This window comes from Pinus tabuliformis, chromosome 6 (genome assembly GCF_031772625.1).
Source record: "Pinus tabuliformis cultivar Carrire ecotype Pingquan chromosome 6, CPIR1, whole genome shotgun sequence".
Classification (NCBI taxonomy): domain Eukaryota; kingdom Viridiplantae; phylum Streptophyta; class Pinopsida; order Pinales; family Pinaceae; genus Pinus; species Pinus tabuliformis.
In genome coordinates, this window is record NC_142292.1 from 615,224,536 (window position 1) to 615,248,955 (window position 24,420).

At 45.9% G+C, this 24,420-nt stretch overlaps 1 pseudogene; it reads right to left on the reverse strand.

Annotated features, from left to right (window-relative positions):
- The window catches only part of LOC149260091 (26S proteasome non-ATPase regulatory subunit 2 homolog A pseudogene), an 85,986-nt pseudogene extending 62,849 nt beyond the window's left edge, over positions 1–23,137 (reverse strand).
- Positions 23,138–24,420: the final 1,283 nt, after the last annotated feature.

Sequence of the window (24,420 nt, forward strand, 5' to 3'; positions counted from 1 at the left end):
CTCGCCTTCTGCTAAGTAGTTTATTTCATTTCCATTCTGCAATTTCATTTCTGCAAAAATAAACTAGACATTTCCTGCTTTCATAGATTAACCTTTCAATTCTGCAAGCGTAGTCTAGTATTTCCTTCTCGCAATTTGATTTCAACAACATAGATTAGTCTTTTCCTGCTTTCATTTCAATTCCGTATTTTCATTTCTGTAAGATAGATTTTAGTTAGTTGCAATTCCATCTGTTTCAGTTTTGCAAGTACAAGCAGAGAAAAAAAAAACATCCAAAAGTCCTTTCATGCTTCGTAGGAACAGAGATAATACCAGAAAATTCCTACCCAACACGCCCACCACTTCATTGAGTCAGCCTTATCTCTTATTTGGTGGCAGTGATCCAGAAGAACCTATAGGTGAACCTCCTGAGATATACGAAGATCCTATAACAGAAGAAGAGCAAGAAAACATTCCTTTTGAGACTATGGCTGATAACAAAAATGGTAGAGACGATGATGAGAGAATAGAAGGTACCTTCCCCATCCGAGAGACTAACGGGGACATGAAAATGAAGAACATAATTCCCTCAGCCTTACCTCATTTCCATGGATTGACCACTGAAGACCCTGATACCTTCCTGTTTGAGTTTGTTGTCCTTTGTCAAACTTATGACTATACAGAAGACGAGCAGAAGTTGAAACTCTTTCCCTCTACCCTCAAGGATCCAGCATTACGCTGGTTCATGGGGTTACCTGGAAACAATATCACTACTTGGGCTTAGATGCAGCAAGCATTTAACAACAAATACCGGGATTACTGTAGGTCAAAGGAAACCAAGGGGGAAATCTTTCGGATGACCATGGGAAATGATGAGTCTCTAGAGGACTATGAGGAAAGGTTCCAACTTAGCTATAAATGAGCCAGGTGCACACTTGACCCTGAATCTCTAAAGTTGGTTTTGCTCTGAGGAGTCCTTGAAGACCTTCTAGATACCCTTCACATGCATGCTGGAGGAGATATTTACCAACTACCTTATGAGGACATAAAGACTGTTTTTAGAAACCACTCTAGGGCAGCCCAGAAAAGAGGTAGGGGGAATCCACTTTCAGCTAGTACTACCTTATCCAAGCATGAGTTTGCTAATCAGATGGAAGACCTCAAAAGTGAGATGAGACAGACCATTGCCATGCAACTTGATACTTTCCTAATCCAACAAAATAAAGAGGAAGCTGAGAGGGCTTTGGCCATTTTCTGTCCCCGATGTACGAGGAAGCACCCTAAGAACGAGTTTCCATTGCACTCAATGGAGGTATGTTTCATTTGTGAGGAGAACCACCACACAAACCAATGCCCAACCTTGCCTAGATTCAAAGCCATGTACCAAGGGACTGAGGCACCCACTAAACCTCTCTACTTCCTCAACCAAAGGAGACCGTATGGACCGAGACCTTACTAGCAGGGATGTAAGAGACATCCCAAGCTTATTATAGCCCCAACCAATCTGCTCACATGCCTTCTTGGGGTCCCCCTGCTCATCCTTCCTGGTTTACACCTCCTCTGTGGTCTTATCCACCTCAATACCATACTCAACCCACTGCTCATTCATTTCACTCACATGTCCAGCCACAACCTCAGTGGAATTCACCTCAACCGGGGTGGAGGCCCCAATACAACTCTCCTCCCGCCATTCTGCCTCCACCACTATCTCAACCACAACCATTACCTCCTACTCCTCCAAGACAACCCCAAATGCCTGCCCAACCGAACCCGAACCCCAACAACTGATAGGCCTAGCAGGTATACACTGGGGAGACAACACGTCCTACCTATGTTGTGGAGATCTAGGAGATCAACCTGCGATCCGGAAAGACCCTTCCAAATCGCCAACCTCCTCCCCCAGAGGACGAGGAAGACAAACAGGAAAATGAACCCAAAGCCATTCCACCCTTTCCTGAGCGACTAACAGTAACCACACAACCAAACCCAGAGGAGACTGAGCTTCTGGGGGAACTAAAACAGTTGTGTGTGAAAATACCCCTTCTCCAGGCCATCAAAGATGTACCGATATACAACAAATTGATTAAGGAGAAGTGTTTCAGGCACCCAGGCAGGAGAAAGAGAGATGCCTCGACTATCAATGTCATAGGACAACTGTCTGATCTAATGTTGGGGCAAGTAATCTGTCCAAAGTATTTGGATCCTGGGAGTCCTGTAGTTGATGTCCACATCAATGGCACCATTATCCCCCATACCTTGATTGATCTAGGGGCTGCCATTAATGTGATGACCAGGGACACCATGCTTAAACTCAACCTTCAGAGTTCCTTAAGGAAGACTTCGACAGTCCTGCAGTTGGAAGATTGCTCCACCGTGACTCCCGAAGGGATTGTGGAGGATGTCTTGGTCTCTGTTGACTCTTGGGAGTATCCTGCGGACTTCTTGGTCCTTCAACCAAAGGCAAAGCTTACTGGATACCCGCTTATTTTGGGAAGGTCTTGGTTAGCCACTGCAGATGCTTACATCAGCTGCCGAGTTGGAAACATGACCATCAAAAATGGTCCTATGTCCAAGCAGCTAGTCCTATACCCTCCTGCCCAGCCTCTGCTAGAACATGATTTACCACTCTGGTTGGAAGAAGGAGATGAGGATGAGGTATACTCTGCACCTTTGTGCACAATAGAAACCACTAGGGGAGGTCCTGAAACCGAGGATGATTTGATTGAGACCTTGATTCAAAATCCACCTCCCAGTGCATTGTCCTTAGAGGAATTGGTGGAGGATACCCAAGCCAGCACCTTAGTGGACCTCTGTGTGACTGATCCAACCTCTCCCAGAGTTAAGAATGTGGAGTTTGGTCCCGAGAGAACTTTGAAGATCAGCTCCTCCCTATCTCCCTCCGAGGAGAAGGAGCTGTGTAGCTTACTGAACAATCATTTAGATGATTTCGCCTGGAACTATAAGGAGATGAAAGAAGTCCATCCTTCGATCTGTACCCATCACATCTACATTAAAGAAGATTGTAAACCAGTCAGGCAGCCTCAGAGGAGAATGAATCCAACCCTTGAGGACATTGTCAAAGAAAAATTGCAAAAATTGTTGGATGTAGGATTCATCTATCCTATCTCCGATAGTGAGTGGGTTTCACCTCTAGTGCTTGTGCCCAAAAAGAACAGGAAGTGGAGAATCTGTGTAGATTACCAGGAACTTAACAAAGCCACTAAGAAAGACCATTTCCCTTTGCCTTTCATAGATCAGGTGTTGGATGGACTGGCAAGGAAGAAGTTCTTCTCTTTCCTAGATGGGTTTAGCGGGTATAACCAGATCCAAATCAGCCTGGAAGACTAAGATAAAACCACCTTCGCCTGTCCTTGGGGTACCTTTACCTATCGAGTCCTTCCCTTTGGGATATGCAACGCTCCTGCCACTTTCCAGAGAGCAGTATTGAGCATCTTTTCTGAGTTGGTCCATGATTCGGTAGAAATTTATATGGATGACTTCACTCCTTATGGGTCCAAATTCCAAGAAGCATTGACCAATCTGGTAAAAGTTCTAACTAAGTGCATTGAGATGAACCTGTCCCTCAGTCCTGAAAAATGTGAATTCCTGATTACTGAAGGGACCGTGCTAGGACATACCATTTCTCACCAAGGATTACAGGTGGATCCTAATAAAATTGCTATCATCCAAAAGGTCTCACCTCCTCAAAAGGTAAGAGATGTTCGGAGTTTCCTAGGCCTATCAGGATATTATTGGAGATTCATTAAAGACTTCAGCAAGCTAGCCTCGCCATTGTTTGGCCTCTTAGGGAAAGATGTTGAGTTTAAATGGACTGACAACTGCCAAGGGGCACCGGACGAATTGAAAGATAAGCTGGTGTCCGTCCCGATCTTGAGAGGTCCAAACTGGGCCCTACCTTTCCACATCCACACTGATGCCTTGAACAAAGCTATAGGGGCAGCCTTAGGAAAAATTAAGGAGAAACTCCCATATGCCATATACTTCGTTAGCAAAAACCTGTCCAAGGTAGAAATGAACTATACTGTAACCGAGAAAGAGTTCCTGGTCGTAGTCCATTCCCTAAACAAGTTCAGACACTACATCACCGGTTATCAAACATTTGTACACACTGATCATGCTACAATTAGATACTTAATGAATAATCCTGATTTCAATGCTCGTATTATTAGATGGTTACTTTTGTTACAGCAATTTGATTTGACGATTGTCGACAAGCCGGGTAAGGAAAACGTTGTTGCGGACTTCTTGTCTAGATTGGACTTGCCTGTAGGTGAAGAAGGAACAGTGGATGACCAGATGCCAAATGAACATATATTTTCTATCTGAGTACTCTCTCCATGGTTTGCTGATATAGCAAATTACTTGGTCTCAGCACAGTTCCCTCCGCATCTGTCTTCCAAAGAAAAGAGTAGAATCATAAGGAAGAGCGCCCCGTTCACGTGGATTGGGGGCAACTTGTTTAAGCTTGGCCCAGATCATATCTTGAGACATTGTGTTAGGGAGGAGGAAGTCTTTGACATCCTCCTAACCTGTCATGATGGACCTTGTGGAGGCCACTTTGTAGCAAAAAGGACTGCCTTCAATATTCTATAGGCAGGCTACTATTGGCCTACTCTTCATCACGATGTCAGAAGATACATCAGCCAATGTGACCGATGTCAGAGGATGGGGAAACCGACTCCAAGAGATGAAATGCCTCTCCAACCTCAAGTGACCTTTGAGCCATTTGAGAAGTGGGGCATGGATTTTGTGGGTCCTATCAACCCTCCTTCAAAGCAACTATCTTACATCATTGTGTGCACCGACTATATGACCAAGTGGGCAGAAACGAAGGCAATCAATGCAGCAACAGAAGAAAAGGTGGTTGAGTTTCTAAGGGAAAATATCTTCTACAAGTTTGGCGACCTAAGAGAGTTAGTCACAGATTAAGGAAGCTAGTTCACCTCCAACCACAAGATCAAGCACAAGACTTCCACCCCCTATCATCCTCAAGCAAATGGGTAGGTGGAAGTCACTAATCGAGCATTGGGAGGGATTTTGACCAAGGTTGTGAGCAGCAGCAGAAAGGATTGGGTAGATCACCTGGTTGAGGCCACCTAGGCCTACAACACCACTTGGAAGACCACCACCGGTTTCACACCTTATGAGTTGGTCTACTGGAAGAAATCTTTGCTGTCCATAGAGTTCGAGTACAATACATTGAGGGTGGCAGCTCAGTTGGACCTAGATCTCAGCCATGCTCAACGTGAGAGATTATTATAGCTGAATGGATTAGATGAACAAAGAATGCAGGCCCTCCTCCACTCAGAAGTAGTTCAACACCAGAGGAAGACATGGCATGACCGACACCTTAATGAAAAGCAATTCCAGCCGGGAGATTGGGCGCTGCTGTATGACTCAAGATACAAGGATTTAAAAGGGAAGCTGAGGACAAGATGGTTAGGACCATATACAATGGATAAATGTAACGACAATGGTTCTGTCCTTATCAGGACCATTGATGAAGAGGCCATCCCCATGCTTGTCAATGGACATCGACTGAAAATCTACGAGAAACCCCTCTCAAGGCAGGAATTCATTGAAACTGTGGAAAAATCAGTGCTGGTAATAGAGCAGGGTTCTACCTCTATTCTGGCCAACCATTGATCATAAAAAAAAAGCGAAATAAAAAGATCCCTGGATGAAAACCTCTCTGAGGCGGCCAGGGCAGGCAGTGAGGGTGAAAACCTCATGGAGGCGCCCCTGTTGTCTCTCTCAAAAAAATAAAGAAATGGAATAAAAAAGATCCTTGGGTGAAAACCTCTTTGAGGCGCCTAGGGCAGATAGTGAGGGTGAAATACTCATAGAGGCACCCCTACTATCTCTCTCTCAAAAAAAAAAAAAAAGAGAAAACAAGGAGAAAAAGAAAAGAAAAAAGAAAAAACAGGTCTGATCTTTGAAATTATTGCAGGTTGCAGGGATATAATTCAGATAAAGAGGGTTGCGCAAATCAAGGACAGGGGTCCATCCCAAGCTACCAGGCATCCTCACCAACACTCCCTCCATGGCCACACACTTTTTCCAGGATTTGGACACATTCGAGTCAAGATTCAACCTCCTACAGGAAGTTTCAGGGCTTTCTACAGGAAGTTCTGCATTTCTATAGGAAACATCCTATAGAACCTTTGGACAAGCCAAAATCGATTCTGGAGGAGGATTTAAGACTTGAAGTTTGTTGGTGAGGCCTGCAGCCACCCATTTGTCCCATCCATCACCTGTGTCCTCTCTTTCCACTGCCATTAACACCATTTGATCTTGTACTCCTGCACAATCATGCAAAAAAAAAAAATCCTTTTTTCCTCAGATCGCTGTTTTTTTCCAAGGGACAAATCAAATACATGAAGGCCCGCACACTCTACCTGTCAAAAACTCTAATAGGACCCTTCATCCGTGACTGTAGTTGTGCCCATTTCAGCATGCAGCCCAGGAGGAGAAGCAGCTACAGGATGTCCTACAGGAATCCTGTAGCAACTGATCCGCCTGGAATACATACTATGGAGTCAGGAGCAATTGAAATCAACACAGGAGGCATGCAACCAGCTCTGCCTAGATATGAACACCTCCTCAATAACTGAGAACAGCCGGGGCCGTGCATGCAACGTTCACCACCAGAGGACCAGGTCCTGAAAGCCTTGCATCCAGCATCAACAAATGAACGAGGGAATTCAAACGCCTGTGCACGAAGAAGCAGTGAACAAAGCCATTGTTTCATGTCCAAAAACCTGTGAAACACGTCCACGGTCGCACAGGTAAGTGCCTAACCTTATTTCGTCAAATTGCATGAACTATACTATGAAACTTGCATGTCTGTGAATGTGCGGATTGAACAAATGCAATGGCCAGTCAACTGGCCACCCACAGCCAGTGGAATTGCCTCGTGGGATCCGAACGAGCATGTTTACGCTCGATTCCGCCAGAAGGACATGGATCCGACACGTGGGAAGTGTCCAGTCGGGGAAATTAGTAGATTTACAATGAAATCGGTGGACTGACAGGGATGACAGTGGGTAATGGCAGAGATAGATATTGGCATCAGAAACACACCGAGGAATGATGGTCGTGACATTGTCTAATGGCTCGGCCTGGACACCTCACCCCCCGCGCCATGAATTGTGTCGTATTTCAAAATCATTCGGCTAGAGCACGCACATCAACCACTGTCATATATGCCTACAACCGGTTTTTCAGCAACGTGAGCGTCCTCCTCCTCTGTAGTTCATTAGCCCGAGTTCTCATCGTGATTCAAACTCTTCCCAAATCCCAAACTTGCTCCGCAGCGTCGTGACGTCCTCCAAAAGCAGCAGAAGCTCTCTACAGGAAGGAGCTCTACAAGAAGTAGAGCGAAAGCTCCTAGAGCAAAGAAACCTGTGTCTGTGCATCGGAATTGGAAATCTCGAAGAGAGGTAGGCTCGAACATGCCATCCCCATGCTTAATTTTCGAAAGGTGGTGAACTAGCTTGTTTGAAGTGGGAAAATTGAAACCAGTCTGCCTGTGGGTCAAGAGTGGTGGTTTTCTTATATAATACATAGAATTTATTTCAAATGGTGCTACATCATATTCTCCTCCATGGTTCCTGTTAACAAACTCTCCCCATTATAACGATAAACTGCTGTAAGGCTCACCTGTGCACATATAACATTTGTTGTGACTGTTACATGGTGTGGAAATTGGCTTTGCACTCTGTCTGTGAGAGCTTAATTCCTTTTGACAAATCGAGTTTTGGGCGGCAACAGTATTATAACCAGGGAATTGGTAAAAGGGGAGATACACCCAGCGGAGAAACCCTGTCCTAAGATTCAGGGAGGAAACCATATCCGAATTTCCATTCTACCCAAAGCAAGTCAAAAACAGAGAGCTTTCATCATGCCAGGAGGGTTTATCAGAAAGGAACCCTCAGATTCCAGAGAATTGAGGGAAACTACTGAGGTGGTAGAACTGTTTACTCGTTCCCACTAGATGACCTTCTGTGACAGAATTCAAGGTCACGATGATGAAATAACAAAGGAGTTCCTAAGGTCTGTACAGCCCAAATAAAAAACACTGGCCACTGTAAAGTTCAGAGGATTGACCTTCAAACTCACTCCAAAACTCATTATCTGGGTCATGGAGTTGACATTGGGGATACCGTGGGATAAGGAGGAAAGGAAATTGGGCCAGAAGGCCAAAAAGGAATTTTTCCTACCGGGAGAACAATTTTGAGAGGATAAGAATGGGGTCTGGAGAGCCAGTCTTCAGCCATTTTGGAGTGAGGTCAGCCTTCAAATTAGGAATATTACTTGTGAGGGGAGATTTAGTATTGTGTATGGTTATTACTTCCGCTTGTTAACCGAGCTCAGGCATAAGATGGATTTGCCCTCAGAACAAAAATTGAGCATCCCATACTTCCTCCTACAGTCATTGATTGAGTGTGGCACAAAACTGAAGGAGGGGACACCAGACCAGCTGTCTCATCATGGGCTTATCAAGCTCCTCGTAGAAGATGCCCTCCATAATTATACTGTCCCTATCTCCTAGGAGATTTTCCACAATATGTCCAAGGATGATGATATCCGCACTCTGGCAGAAGAATTCACTTCATCCAGCAGTGAGGAGAAGGAGAATATTGAGGCAGAGAAGAAAACAAAGGGTAAGGAAGCTAAGGGTAAGAAAACCTAGGACAGACCATCACAGGAAAAGCCACAAGAAAAGCAAAAGGAAAAGCAAGAAAATGGACAAGCTGCTGAGGCCAAAGCTGGGAGTAAAGTAAAAACACCAACGCCAAGGGAGAAGCGGTTGCAAACTCAGGCAGAGAAGACTAAAAAGGTACAAACAAGTAAAGGCACACCCAAGGCAACCACAGAACAAGTCAAAGAGAAGGCACCCCCAACCAAGCAAGCCAAATCAGGGAAAACTGGTTCTATAGGAAGCCAACAGACTATTTCTATAGGAAGCCAGAAAACTGCTTCTATAGGAAGCCAGAAAACGGCCACTATAGGAATTTCTACAGGAAGTCTGGGGAAAGGGCAGCAGAAGGAGAAATCGGCCGAGATTTTAGCTAGGGAGGCAGCAGTTGTACTGGCCACCCTAAGCACATCCCCAAAGCAGAAGGGAAAGAAAAGAGGGAGCCTCCCCTGTACTTTAAGGCAAGAAGAAGTGTAAGGATTAAAACCGGCAGACCCCAACCTCCATCCAAAGAAACAATCACCATTGTAGACACCCCTACCACACCAAAGGAGAGGTCCCCCTCCAAGGCAACCATCACTTATGAGCGGGCAAGCCCGAAGACATCCACCTGGAGGGAGAGGATGAAAATGCTGGACACAAAAACCTCTCTACAGGATGCTGAAACCATTCTACAGGAAACATTGGCTAGACTGAAGGAGACCGAAGAAATGGAAGGTGAGGTAGCCAAATCACCACAGAGGGAAGAAGAGATAGAGCACATTATGGAACCTAGCCCCCAGCCCAGCTTGGGCTCCTATTATAACTTCTTGGAGGCTAGAAAGATCATTCCTCAGAAATTCACAGTGCCACTTTTCCTTGCACTAGAGGAAGAGAGGGTGAGGACCCACACTTGGATGAAAATCGCTACGTCCAAGGGAGTAGCAGATATAGGTCCTCTGGAGGAGCAGCTCAAACAGGCCAGAAGAGAATTGGCTATGGTACGACATGTGGAGGGCAGCCAGTGGGTCAGGCTACAGGAAGAAAATGAGCTGCTTAGACAGCAGCTACAATTACAGGGACAGAGGAAGAAAGACGGGCCTCACATCTTGGGGGAACAAGAGCAACAGGAGGGGCTCACAATAGCCACAGACACCCCTTATGAACAACAAAGAAAGGAAGGAACAAAGACTGAAATTGAGGCACTGAACCAGCAGCTACAGGAACAAGAATTACAGATACATTCTCTTAAACAACAACTACAAGAAAAGGAGGCCCAACTGGCCTGCATGGCCAGCTGGGCAATGGAAGCTCTGCAGTGTAGGCAGCCTGCCAAATCCTATGCCCTTTACCTCAAGGACCAATGGTTACAGTTTCAAATCAATACCCTGGATCAAAGGGGCATCACCCCTTTTTAAGATTATCATCAGTTTGCAGCTCTATGTGGTAGTAGTTTATCCGAGGATAGGGCCAAATTATCAGAGTTATACCTGCACAACTTTGCCCTTCTGGACATGAACGCATGGGATCCTGATACGGTGATAGGGGATGTCCAGCTTATGGCCATGGCCTCTTGGATGAGCCATGAGGAGAAGAAAGCAACAGAGATCCGCAGTATCATAGGAAGAGAGCTCAGTGAGCCTCTCATGATCAGAGCAAAGCCAGATGACCCACCAGCAGTGATAAGTGCCCACCAGCACTTGGCCAACAATCCTCAGGATCTACCGGAATACATTGAGCAACAGGCTCAAGCCATTGCCCATTTTGAGGACATGGAGAGACTGTTGGGAGAAAACTGTATGCATGCCTGCATAAGGCAGTGGAACACACTACCTCATAGCCTAAAGATAAGTGAATACCACTCTCCCACTAGGATGAGGGAGGACTTGGCAAGGGTACCTCTCTACAAACAGTTGATCCAGAACTTGCAGGCCAATTGGATTGGCTTGAAATTCAGTCCTCCTTTACTTCTGGGATTTCTAGAAGGAGTGAAGGAAGAGGACAAAGGTAGACAATGGGAGGAAGTGGAGAGGAAGGTAGGATTCCACAACCGGGAAGAGGATATCACAGCAGAGGCTTGGGACGTGAGGGAGGCGATCAAAGCCATAAAGGATGATGAGCTGGACTAGTTTCTCAAAGGATGAGCAACCGATTCAGTAGGGGGGTGATGATGAGCCCCCAAATTGGGTAACCTATTGGTCTCATTTTGCCTAATTGTCCTTGTTCAATCCTCCATTTTTCATAGATTATGCATGTTTTTCTAGTATGTTTATGCTATTTGAACGAATAAGGGTGGTCACTCTACCTAGGAGACTAATACGTGGTTATTTCAGGATTTTTGGACAAATTTTGGAGCAAAACCAAGCAATCATGGGTCAACTGATAGCCAAGATTGAGGTGACGATTCGTAGGGAGGTTGTCTCTTGCATTAAATGGCCTTCCTCGAAATCTCCACCCTCAAGACCGAGCTCCAGAGGTCACCAAAATGAGTTTTAAAGGCAGCCAAGCAATTTTTGGAGGAGTGAATGTTCACTAGCAGTTGGGACAACCGAGTCCCTTGAATCTAGGAGGGCTGCTAGCCCCCTCGTATTGTACAAATAGGAAGGCCTCAGCCTTCGTAGTTTACTTTTGGAACTATTGTTATTTTTGCACTATAGTGCTGTCATTCTGCTTAGCCTGTTTTATTGTAGCTACTACTGTACAACTTTCTCATGATGGTTATTTTTGAATAATGATAAGCAGCTTTACTTGGTATCAGATCTGAGTTCTTTATAGGAGCCTGCAGCTCTTGGGGTTGGGCCCAACCGAGTGCTAAGGCCTCCTCTATGTATTGTTATTTGTTCTTTATGCATTTGCAAAAACATTTCTATTAAGTAGATTAAAGTTTGCTGATTAACTAGGTCACTGTTAATGGTTAGATAGACTTTTGAATGCTCAGATTTTGTTGACAGGTTGTTAATAGGAAAAAGCTTCAAGAAAAGGGCCATCAAACATCTCTGGTTTCACCTCTCCTTCAATAGGATCTGGAGCTGGGATCAGGATAACTTTGCTTCCCACAAAAACACTGATTTTGCTTTGCCATGCAATCGCTAGTGTTTGATTTTCATGTGTAGAAGTTGGTTATAGGTTCAAAATTTCGTTTTCTTAGTTGCATGAGTTAAAATACACGGTTTCATTGCAGGTCACACTTCTGTTCATTCTCTTTACTAGCAACTAGCAGATTAGGTCATCATAATTAGGTTTTTGAAATTCGAAGTCTTCGTTGGATCGGTTGGAAGAAACGCCTTGCAGAGCACCTGTACCACTCCTTCATCTGTTCATTCTCCATCAGCACCATCCACTCCACCCTCTGCTTAGAATCCTTGCCTCCTATTCGCCATTTGCTCCCATAACCCTATTTTTGTGTGTAACATTGCTTTAGTCTTCGTTGAACCAAATACAACCATCCACACCTGTCAACAACTCCATCCATCGAGTTCTAGACCATCTCCAACCCTCACCCTACCTCCTCACTCACTCCTTCACCTTTCCCTCTCCATTCATCCACCAAAAGCCTCATTTCTAAACATCTTGTAGAAAGTTACAGACATCCTGTAGAAAATCGCAATCATCCTGTAGAACCCCTACAGACTTCCTGTAGAGGCTCACGAATGAGGTTTCTTGATAGCCAAACTCGGTGAAACTCTATGGAAGGGTGTTAGGGACACCTTAGGCCCTCTCTGAACCTTCTTGACCTTTCCCAAGCATCTCTTCTTGCCCATCCACCTCTGCACAGCCCAAAAATAGTCAAAGCATATGCATAATAACTCTGGCAACTTATTCAAAATTAAAAAAAGATGTTTCTTTCAGATGTTACTATAGAAGTAGCTTAGATACATGTATTTACCTTTCTAGAAGTCAATGGAATTTCTTTCAGTAGCTTGCATCCTCTTCTTTGCATCAGTAGGGTTAGCTGGTATAATTAGGGTTTGCTAGGGTTTGTGTTTTCTTTTAGCTTTTCAATGTCTTTCTGCAAGTAGATCAGCCTTCTTTAAATTAGCTTTCGTCCATCGGTTAAAAAACTTCTTCTCAGAGCCCATAGAAGTTGGCTTGAGCCCTAGCGGACTTGTGCTAGCTGACCGAGTGACAGTTGCGGCAACAGCTAGTACTTGTGCATACAGCACCGCCGCTTTCAAGTTTGTTACGCACTACCAGGTTGATAAAAGTAAAGAAGGGAGTCCCAGGAGTTGTAGCATTATTGCTGCAATACTGGAGCTCACCACAGAACGAACATGTTTTTTTTAGAGCATAGTTTTTGGCACTTTAATATTTTTATGTACATTACATTTTAGAATCGTTTTAAAATGGTAGTGATTTTCATGTTGATTTAAAAAAGTGAGTAGTCTGCATCACCCCCTTTTTTAAAAGACCTATTTTTTGGCTTTAAATTTTCTAATGTATAAAATGTAAATAATTATTTTGTAAATTTGATTATTTTTGAAGTGGTCGTTTTCTTCACATTTTCTTGTTTTTTATTTTTATTTGAACTTTTTTTTTAGTGAGGTTTTTATTGTTTTGCATTTTTAAATTAGGATGTCGATATTTAGAATTTTCGATATTCTACATATTTATACATCCTTAATTAATTTTTCAATCCACATGAAATAATTGTTTCTAAAAAACAATATTTTTTAACAATGGACATTAAAATAACCATTTTTAACATAAATATAACTAAAAAACTACACGTTTTAATAATTTTTTGCTAGAATTGACATGTCAAAATCACAATTTTTATATGATAATTTTAACTAAAAATGGTTAAATATTAGCTTTTTTTATGAATTTCATGTCAAAAAAAAAATAATAATCACTTTTTTTTTCAAAAAATAATGATTAACTTAAAAATCAATCAAGGAATTTAGACTTCTGTGATCCATAGCATTTGTTTAGAAAAATCTTTGGCGAAATCACATAATTGATCATTTGTCGACGCGTTTCGAACCAAATCAATGCGAAAATCACATATTACAGATATTGAACGTATAACAACCCTAATTGAGTGTTTATTCTTCTCATAAAATGTCAAAGTCAAAACATTTCAAAGCTTGATTTACAAGCATAACTTAAATTTAATCAACAACGTCAAGTAATCCAAACTCTTCGTCCTCTAGAGTTTCATCATTGTCTTCTTCCAAAATATTTCCTGTTTCCTTTTGCTCATTTTCCTCTTCTAATGGGTCTTTGATGTCTACGAATCTCGCACACAACCCCCCGTGCCCCAACCCTCTCAACCCCCCCCTCCCTCGGCCCGGGCGCCCTCACCCGCCCCCCCAACTGACCCCCCACCTGGCCCGGACACCCTCACCCGCCCCCCGGCCCGGGCGCCCTCACCCACCCTCACCCGCCCCCCACCCCGGCCCGGACGCCCTCACCTGCCGCCCCGCCTGGGCGCCATCACCCAGCCCCCCACCTGGCCTGGGCACCCTACCAACCCCCCCACCCGGGAGCCCACACAACCCCCCATGCCCCAACCCTCTCAACCCCCCCCCCGGCTCAGGCATCCTCACCCACCCCCCCAACCGCCCCCCCACCTGGCACCGACACCCTCACCCACCTTCACCCGCCCCCACTTCAGCCCGGGTGCCCTCACCCTTGGCCCCCCCCCCCCGGCGCCCTCACCCGCCCGCCCCCCTGGCCCGCATTGTAACGTCGTGCCGTTCTGCCCGAAGTGCGACCGTGTTCAACTGTGGGCGAGCACGCTGTTAGATGTGCGAGTGTGGTTGGAGCGATGTGCGACGAAGTTATGCGACATTCTCTTAAGTGTTATGTGACCATATGAGGAAAGGGCGTTGGTTTATATGCATAGAGCATGGAACGACATGGTTGGAGGCTGACCTATGATGGAAGGCAAAACCGACGAGTAAATGAAGTATTTGCGATAGTGTTGGGGCTTTGGGCAAGTCGGCTGGGCAGCTAGACTTAGCCCCACACATGAGTATATATTGTAAATGCGATGGAGGCATTTGGAACAATCCAACTCACTCTACATCTTCGCTACAAAGAGGAAGTGCGCAAAGACAAGAGGGGAAGGCGCAGATATCTCATGCGCCCATTCTTGGGCTAGTCGCACAGGTGGAAGGTGTGGCACTTGGTATTGGGTGAAGGTGTGGGCAAGAGCGCCCGGTGGTTGGGTGAGGCGTGCACGGTGAACATGTGGCACTCGGTTTGTGCTAAGTCTTGGCGTGGGTGTCTTGGTGACTCGGGTGAGCGCCTACCCATTTTGCAAGTGTGCACAAAAGTGAATGAAGGATTGGCAAGTCATGCGGCAACCGTGCCGAGGTGTCGACGAGCTAGGCAACCGAATTTTTCCTTGGATTGTAAAATTGGCTAAGTATGAAACTTGGTACTTCCAAGTATACTTGTAAAAGCTTGTAACATTGAAGATTGTATAATATATATTTCGGGCAGACTCATTGTTCAGGGAGTTGCCCCTCCCTTTATACTGTGCAATTGTGTTCTCGTTTATAATTGCTGTTGATAATGAATGTGTATTGGTGTTCATTGGTATAAACGATAAACATAATAATATTTGGTTGCGAAACACAAACTAAGTAGGAGTGAGTGGTTAGGCGTAGTCCACGAACATAAGTATTGGTGAAAAGAAAGTGTTCGGTGGTGCTGCACCTCGCTAAGAGCAGTTGAAAGACTACTGCCGGCTTGGGGGCGTGACAGTTGGTATCAGAGCTGGTGAACTGCACAGGGGATTTGCGGACGAATCTGATCCAAATGTCACTTCGTGACTGTTGGTATCAGAGATGGTGAAGTGCAGAGGGGATTTGTGGATGAAGCTGATCCCACTGTCACTTTGTGAGACTTAGTAAGAGAGCTAGTCCGAAGACTTGGAGGGGTTTTGCAGGGAGCTGGGTGAAACAAGTGTGCATACACTTGGGAATTGAAGACAGTGAAGCAGGTACTTGCAGGTGAAGGAAGTTGTTTCACACACAAGTGGAACAAGGGATTGTTCAGGTTGTAGGCATCTTGGTGAAGCTATTGGATGGTCGAAACTAGATTGCAAAGAAGAAGCTGTTAGCAATGGCAACTAAATCTCAGGCTGGGTCTAGTCATGGTGTGCAGGATGCTACTATGGCACTTATGGAAAAAGTGTTGGAAAATATGGAGGACTTAGAGACTTTCTGGAGTAAGAAGATGGACTTGTTCGACAAAGAGAAAGAGGCCAATTCGAAGATGAAGGAAGAGCTCGATGAACTCCAGACTCAACACGAGTACACTGATCTTATGTGTACACAACTTGAAGTAAGGGTCAAAGAGGTTGAAGAAGCAAGGGACCAGGGTCTGGTAGAGATCGTGGACTTGAATAAATCTCTTGACGAAGCCAGAGATGAGATCGCGGTGTTAAAGAAGGTCGTGAGGTATAACTTAGGTGGAGGAGTGCCTCATGTGAAAGTCAAGGAACCAGAATCTTATGATGGTACAAGGAGTGCAAAGAATCTTGGCAACTTTTTATGGGACATGGAGCAATACTTGGAATGATTAGGTCTATCTGATGATGAGACGAAGGTCAAGGTAGCTGCTCAGTTCCTAATGAAGGATGCTAAGATGTGGTGGCGAAGACGAATGGATCAGATTGCCAATGGCAGTGCTGGTGACACTACTTCATGGGATGAGATGAAGAAAGCTTTGCAGACCCATTTCAGTCCTCAAGATGAAACATGGGAAGCAAGGATGAAAATTAAGTTCATAAAGCAGACTGGGAACCTACAGACATATCAGCAGGAGTTTGCAAGTGTGGTTCTAGAACTTCCCGACATGGCGGAGGGGGACAAGGTGTTCAATTTCATTATTGGGTTGAAACCTTGGGCATGCAATGAAGTGAAGAGGCAGAGAATTAGAACACTTGAGGAAGCTTTTGCTGTTGTTGACAGGTTGGTGGAGCATTATGATGAGACTTCTGATGATAGGAAGAAGAAGTCTGATAAGCCGAAAGAGAAGAAGAAGGATGATGCTTCGAAATTGGATGATAATTTGAAGACAAAGAAAGCCTTGAAGTGTTGGATATGTGTTGGACCACATACAGTGAAGAATTGTCCTTATAGACTGAAAGTGGCTGCGATTGCACAATCTAATGCGAAGAATGAAGAAGCTTCTATGGGGATGATGTGGATACTTGGTGGTGCTGCTACTACAAGGTGATCTCTCGGAGGGATCCTGAGAAGAACAGGTTGGAGTATGTTCGGATGAAGGTTGGAGGTGCTGATATACTCACTATGGTGGATAGTGGGGCCTCTCACAACTTCATGGGTGAAGATACTGCGAGAAGAATTGGGCTGAAATTTTCGATGGCACAGATGAAGACAATCAATTCTCCTCCTGTTGAAGTTCTTGGTATAGCTGAAAGGGTGGACACAACACTTGGTGAATGGACGGGGAAGGTCGACTTCACTATAGTGCGGATTGATGACTATGAGGCTGTGCTAGGGATGGAATTCATGAAACAGTTTGATGCTATGATTGTTCCACATTTGAGGAAGCTGTACATTTACGATGGAAGGGAAGATGTACCCATTGGTGTGCCAACCATTGGAGTGACAAGACCTGATTGTAAGTTGGCAGTGATGCAAATGGAGGATGAGAAGCGGATGGAAGATATGAGTAAGCGATTGTCCATGGTTGAGACAAAGCTTACCGAGCAGTCATTGGTCATCAGGACACTTTCAGATAGCATCTTGGATTTGTCAAGAAGGCTAGAAGTAGTTGAGGATGATGATGATGATGATGAGGTATATGTGAGGCCGAATGTCCGGGAGGAGGATCGGGTCACTTATCTACAGAGGATGGAGATTGAGGATCCTGACAGATGGATTGAGTTGATTAGTGAGGGAGAGCCTTCAGGCTCTACTCCCTCCACATCTTCTTAGGTGGACAAGAATATGGGGCTCATTGTTAGCTGCTCATGGCAGTGAGTCCTTAAAACAAGATGAGCAGGTATGATAGATGATGCAGGGATGGCTTGGCATCAAGCATCATGACGTGTTGCAGATGAGATGAGGACTAATTCATGGACCTAAGCATGGATCACACTTGTATGGAGATGGATTCTTGATCGATTTGATGATGTGATGGGATGTTCTGAGAAACAACTGATGGTGGCATGAGGATGTGCATTCTCATGGTTTGAGCGTGACAGTTGGATTATCTACCCAACTAGTTTGAGTCATGAGGGGATACAGTGTACAAAATGATGTTGCTGTTGGGATGACATGTTGGCACATGACAGAGATGTGTTAGCATTGTTGGAGTATCATGGCAGCAGTTCACATGATGACACATGATGAGGTCGACACGAGATGTTGCGGGAAGCATGTAGCTTGGGATGGAGGGGCCAGCCTTCCATGATGGAGAGCAGCATGTGGGGATTGTGACAGGGTGATCGATGGTCATGGATTGAGATGATCTCTGATGTATGACATACCGATGGGGTGTATACCTTGGTATGGTGATCTTGGTGACAGTTGGTTGCCGGGATGAGTCATGATGGAGACAGTGGTTCTACATATGTTGCAGAGATGTTGCAGTATGTGGAGGGGTTGACATCATGGATATTGATGATCTTGGTGGATGGCTACCAGGATGGTATGTTGTCGAGGATGACAATGACTTTAGGTGGAGGAGGATGTAAAGTCCTACGGTTCTACCTGAAGTGCGATCCCGTTCAACCGTGGATGAGTGCGTTGTTAGATGTGCGAGTGTGGTTGGAGCGATGTGCGACGAAGTTATGCGACGTTCTCTTAAGTGTTATGCGACAATATGAGGAGAGGGTATTGGTTTATATGCATAGAGTGTGGAACAACATGGTTGGATGTCGACCTATGATGGAAGGCAAAGCCAACGAGTAAATGAAGTATTTGCGATAGCGTTGGGGCTTTGGGCAAGTCGGCTGGGCAGCTAGACTTAGCCCCACACATGAGTATATATTGTAAATGCGATGGAGGCATTTGGAACAATCCAACTCGCTCTAAATCTTCGCTACAAAGAGGAAGTGCGCAAAGACAAGAGGGGAAGGTGCAAATATCTCATGCGCCCATTCTTGGGCTAGTCGCACGGGTGGAAGGTGTGGCACTTGGTATTGGGTGAAGGTGTGGGCAAGAGCACCCGGTGGTTGGGTGAGCCGTGCACGGTGAACGTGTGGCGCTCGGTTTGTGCTAAGTCTTCGCGTGGGTGTCTTGGTGACTCGGGTGAGTGCTCGCCCATTGTGCAAGTGTGCACAAAGGTGAACGAAGGATTGGCAAGTCGTGCGACAACCGTGCCGAGGTGCTGACGAGCTAGGCAACCGAGTTTTGCCTTGGATTGTAAAATTGGCTAAGTATGAAACTTGGTACTTCCAAGTATACTTGTAAAAGATTGTAACATTGAAGATTGTATAATATATATTTCGGGCAGACTCATTGTTCAGGGAGTTGCCCCTCCCTTTATACTGTGCAATTTTGTTCTCGTTTATAATTTCTGTTGATAATGAATGTGTATGGGTGTTCATTGGTATAAATGATAAGCATAATAATACTTGGTTGCGAAACACAAACTAAGTAGGAGTAAGTGGTTAGGCGTAGTCCACGAACATAAGTATTGGTGAAAAGAAAGTGTTCGGTGGTGCCACACCTCACTAAGAGTGGTTGAAAGACTACCGCCGGCTTAGGGGCATGACACAGGCACCCTCACCCGCCCCCCTGACCGGCGCCCTCACCAGCCCCCCGCGCCCGGGCACCCTCACCCGCCCGCCCTCACCCATCCCCCTGCCGGGCACCCTCACCCCCCTGCACGGCGCCCTCATTCGCCTGCTCGCCCAGCGCCCTCACCTACCCTGTCATGCCCCCAAGCCGACAGTAGTCTTTCAACCGCTCTTAGCGAGGTGCGACACCACCAAACACTTTCTTTTCACCAATACTTATGTTTGTGGACTACGCCTAACCACTTACTCCTACTTAGTTTGTGTTTCGCAACCGAGTATTATTATGTTATCCTTTATACCAATGAACACCCATACACATTCATTATCAACAGCAATTATAAACGAGAACACAATTGCATAGTACAAAGGGAGGGGCAACTCCCTGAACAATGAGTCTGCCCGAAATATATGTATTAATCAATATTCAATATTACAAGCTTATACAAGTATACTTGGAAGTCCAAGTTTCATACTTAGCCAATTTTACAATCAAGGCAAACTCGGTTGACAACCTTCGTTCACCTTTGTGCACACTTGCACGATGGGGAGGCGCTCACCTTCGCCACCAAGACACCCACGCCAAGACTTGGCACAAACGGGTGCTACATGTTCATCGTGCATGCCTCAATCGACCAACGGGCACACCTTGCCCAACACCTTCACCCAACTCCAAGTGCATTCCCAAACCCTGCGGCCAAACCAAGACTAGCGTATGAGGTATGCGCCCTTCCTTCTCTTGTTTCCGCGCACTAGACTGCACACTACTTCTTGTGCGAAGTGTTGATCGAATGGATTATTGTCAAATGCTCCAACGCATTTATGCTTATATAGCCATCGTAATGTGGGGGTGGTGGCTTGCCCAGTCGACCACCCAACACCTGTGCGCACACCCTTAACCATCGTTCAACGCCCAACACTTGAGTCGGCCCGCCCTCCATCACAAGTCGGCCTCCAAGTGAATCGCCCAACGCTCCAAGGTGTATAAATTCTCCATCACACTTTCATTATGTCGCATGTCTTTCATCGCAAGTATCGTCTCACCTCTGTGTCGTGCCTTCGTCGCACAACCATTGTGCGGCCCAACTGGCCTCCTAACTACATGCGCGCCCAGCTCGCCCGTTGCCCAAACGCGTTGCACGCCCAAGTAGAACCTGAGGACGTTACATCCTCCTCCACCTGAAATCGTTGTCGTCCTCAACAACATATCATCTTGGTAGCCATCCCCCAAGATCATCAATATCCATGATGTCAACTCCTCCACATACTGCAAACATCCCTACAACATATGTAGAACTCCATCTCCACCATGTCTCACCTCGGCAACCATCCGTCACCAAGATAACCATACCAAGGTATACACCTCAACGGTATATCATACATCAGATATCATCTCAATCCATGACCATCGACCACTCTGCCACAATCTCCACATGCTGCTCTCCATCATGGAAGGCTGGCCCCTCCATCCAAGCTATATGCCCACTGCAACATCTTGTGTTGACCTCATCATGTGTCATCCCTCCATGCCGGCTTCCTATCAAGATACTCCACCTGATACGGGCACATATCTGCACATTGGTACCCCTCATGACTTGAACTAGTTGGGTGATCAGTCCAACCATACGCCCAAATCATAAGAATGCACATCCTTATGCCATCACAAGTCTTTCCCTGACTTCTGCTACATCTCGGGCTCATTAAGAATCTGTTCTCAATCCCATGTCCAGGTCCATGGAAACTCCATCCCATTTGCAACATGTCCAGGCCATGGTCTTGTTGCACAAGAGTGTACAACCTCTCCACTAGCTCATACATCTCCATGTCACAACAGCATCTGCACAACATCCTTTGCTTCAGCACTCCCCATAGAATGTCCATGAATGACACCTTTACACATGCTCTTGCATAATTTCCCTGCATAACTATCATGCTCCATATCTCCAACCTGATGTCCATGACTCTAGTTGTCCATGATGTCCAACCGATATAGACTCCACTCAACATCTAGCCATCTGTATCCAAGTCTGCAATCTGTTGTAAAGAAGCCTCCTTCAAGGCTCCTTGCAAAGTTGATGTGGTTCCTACCTACCAAGGCCTCCACACCAATCCATCTCCAAGGTTTTCTATAGAGAAAGGAGGGCCAGGAAGTTTCCTCCCTGACTCTCATCCACCCATGTGTCAGATTGATGTTGTGTCCTCAAGTATCTGTGCACAGCCTCAATCTCCTCACATGTACATCCAAGCTCACCTAGCTTGTCCTTTGTCAATTGAAATTCATATATGCCAGCAGGATCTCTACCTCCATAATCCTCATCAACCACTGCCTCTGAAGTAGTACTCAGACCCCGTTCATTTGCAACTCCATTGTGAAGATCACTAGTAGAAGATGTCCCTGTCAAGTGTCTCCATGTTCGTGAGATTGCCTTCTCACTTCCTTCATTCTTCTTAGCTCTTGCAACGAAGTCAAGCAGCTTCCCTTCCTTCATTGTTTGAGTCACACTCCCAAGTCCTCTTTGCTCCATGTCCTCATGCTTCACATTCGGATCTTTGGGATAAAAAGTCATAGAAGTCATCCTCGGCCTATGCCCCAAGCAACTCCTTCTATTCATCGGTACCATCATGGTTCTTCCTTCAGCTGTGATCAAGAGAATGTCCCTGTCCACCATTGATATGGCTTGTGCAAGTCTCATCAAATCTTGCCCCAGCACCATATAATGATCATCCATGTCCACAATCCTCAAGTCCAACTTTCCAAACCACGATCCCACTCTAACCTGAGTGTTCTCCATCACACCATCAATATCTTTCATGGTAGAGTTGACTGCTTTGAAAGCACTCCATTCCCTATCCATATTTTCTTTCTTCCCAAAAGACTTTTCTACTTTCCTACTTAAGAAGCTATGAGTAGCCCATGTATCTACCAAAGCTGCAAATCTCTTGCCCTTTACGTTCACCTGCAAAAAACTTAGCTTCAAGGATTCACCTCCTTCTGTCAGCTTTATCTTGTGCCTCACATCAGCAACCCTCTTCAAGAATTCGGCCTCAAAAGTGTCAATTGGCTCATGCTCCATCTTGACTTTCCTCCTAAGGTACTTCACCTCCCTGCTTGGCTCTTCTAAGCAACTCGATCCTGGTCCAGCTTGACTTCCTTCAAGCTTGTCCTTCATCGCATCCTACTCAAGTGCAAAAACCAAGTGTCCACTGACTACCTTCATAGAACTAAACTTCTGAATATCCTCTGGATTGTCTCGATAGTGAGTTCCCAGCCTGTCAATGTAGTCAAGCTCTTCCTGCTCAATCACAACGATCTTCTTACCAAGAAGCTTCTTCTTTATCTCCTCCTCAACTTGCTTGATTTCGGCTTCCACCATGGCACTTTTCTTCCTCAACCGGGCTCTTTCATCAAAGAGCTCTTGAAGATCAAGACCACTTTGTTGGATCTCCTCATCAAGTTCCTTGAGTTCCACATCTGTCGTACTTCTGCACTGGCTCTTGAGTTCTTCAAGTTCCTTCCTTAGTTTCGAACAACTTTCTCGAATCTTCATGTTCTCAGCCTTCATTGAGACCCAGTTAGAACTCCATCGATCCATCTGTTCCAACACTTTGTATCGGAAGACTTCAACTGCATCATGGCTAGACTCACCTTCCATAGGTTCATCCGCCATCTGTGCCTTCTCCATGAACCAGCTCTGATACCAACTGTCACGAAGTGACAGCGGGATCAGCTTCATCCGTGAATCCCCTCTGCACTTCACTAGCTCCGATACCAACTGTCACGCCCCCAAGCCGGCGGTAGTCTTTCAACCGCTCTTAGCGAGGTGCGGCACCACCGAACACTTTCTTTTCACCAATACTTATGTTTGTGGACTATGCCTAACCACTTACTCCTACTTAGTTTGTGTTTCGCAACCAAGTATTATTATGTTATCCTTTATACCAATGAACACCCATACACATTCATTATCAACAACAATTATAAACGAGAACACAATTGCATAGTACAAAGGGAGGGGCAACTCCCTCAACAATGAGTTTGCCCGAAATATATGTATTAATCAATCTTCAATATTACAAGCTTGTACAAGTATACTTGGAAGTCCAAGTTTCATACTTAGCCAATTTTACAATCAAGGCAAACTCGGTTGCCAACCTTCGTTCACCTTTGTGCACACTTGCACGATGGGCGGGCGCTCACCTGAGCCACCAAGACACCCACGCCAAGACTTGGCACAAACGGGCGCTACACGTTCACCGTGCACACCTCAACTGACCAACGGGCACACCTTGCCCAACGCCTTCACCCAACTCCAAGTGCGTTCCCAAACCGTGCGGCCAAACCAAGACTAGCACATGAGGTATGCGCCCTTCCTTCTCTTGTTTCTGCGCACTAGACTGTGCACTACTTTTTGTGCGAAGTGTTGATCGAATGGATTTTTGTCAAATGCTCCAATGCATTTATGTTTATATAGCCATCGTAATGTGGGGGTGGTGGCTTGCCCAGCCGACCACCCAACACCCGTGCGCACACCCTTAACCATCGTTCAACGTCCAACACTTGAGTCGGCCCACCCTCCATCGCAAGTTGGCCTCCAAGTGAATCGCCCAACGCTCCAAGGTGTATAAATGCTCCATCGCACTTTCATTATGTCGCATGTCTTTCGTCGTAAGTATCGTCGCACCTCCGTTTCGTGCCTTCGTCGCACAACCATCGTGCGGCCCAACTCGCCTCCTAACCGCGCGTGCGCCCAGCTCACCCGTCGCCCAAACTCGTCGCACGCCCGGGTAGAACCTCAGGACGTTACATGCCCCCACCGCTTGCTCGCCAGGCCCGGGTGCCCTCACCCACCCAGCACCCTCACCCGTCCGTCCGCTCGGCGCCCTCACCCGCCCTCCCGAGCACCCTCACTCGCCCACCCGCCTGGAGCCCTCGCCTGCCCGATGCCCTCACCCGCCTCACTCGCCCGGGCGCCCTTGCCTGCCCGCTCGCCCGAAGCCCTCGCCTGCCTGGTACCCT